At 37.6% G+C, this 697-nt stretch overlaps 1 protein-coding gene across 3 annotated transcripts in view; it reads right to left on the reverse strand.

Moving 5' to 3' along the window:
• The window catches only part of LOC105456475 (caskin-1), a 43,065-nt gene that overhangs the window by 8,758 nt on the left and 33,610 nt on the right, over window positions 1–697 (reverse strand). The gene's annotated exons all lie outside the window — the stretch shown is intronic.

The following is a 697-nucleotide window of genomic DNA, read 5'->3' on the forward strand; positions in this document are numbered from 1 at the left end:
TAACACTACAAGATATTGACAACCTACAAGATGTCGCAAAATCGTTTGTTTCAAATGTAAAATCTAATATCCCAGCTATTGGAGTTGAAGAAATTTATAATGCAGACGAGAGTGGCTTCAATCTTGAACTACATTCTGGACGAACATTGGCAAACATAGGACTAAAAAAAATTGAAGCACTGGTTCAATCGATATCTTCTACAGCACATAATTACACTATAATACCGATTATTTCGGCAGACGGACGTCTTCTTTCACCACTGTATATAGTTTTGAAGAAATCTACGGGAACATTTGGACCACGGGTGCTAAAAACCCTATTTCGTCCAGTTAACATTTACGTCGAAGCTTCAAAATCAGGAAAACTAACGTCTGAACATTTCAAGACTTGGTTCAGCAAAGTCTATTTACCGAATACTGGTCGTAAAAGCATGCTTCTACTCGACTCATGGACGGGACACTGCCCAAGCCAGCTAGAGCAGTTGATTCCATAAGATAAAGAGGTACAATTTGCAACCATTCCAAAGAAGACGAGTATGATTCAACCTTTGGATGTATTTAGTTTCCGGATTTGGAAAAATTTCGTGCGAACATTTTCGGATAATGTAATTCTTCAAGAGATTGATATCAATTTGCACTCCCGTAATGAAATAATTAAATTGCAATCGCTAACCCACAATCAGTTTTCTTCGCCTAG

Source organism: Wasmannia auropunctata, unplaced genomic scaffold (assembly GCF_000956235.1).
Source record: "Wasmannia auropunctata unplaced genomic scaffold, wasmannia.A_1.0 LD335660.1, whole genome shotgun sequence".
NCBI lineage: Eukaryota > Metazoa > Arthropoda > Insecta > Hymenoptera > Formicidae > Wasmannia > Wasmannia auropunctata.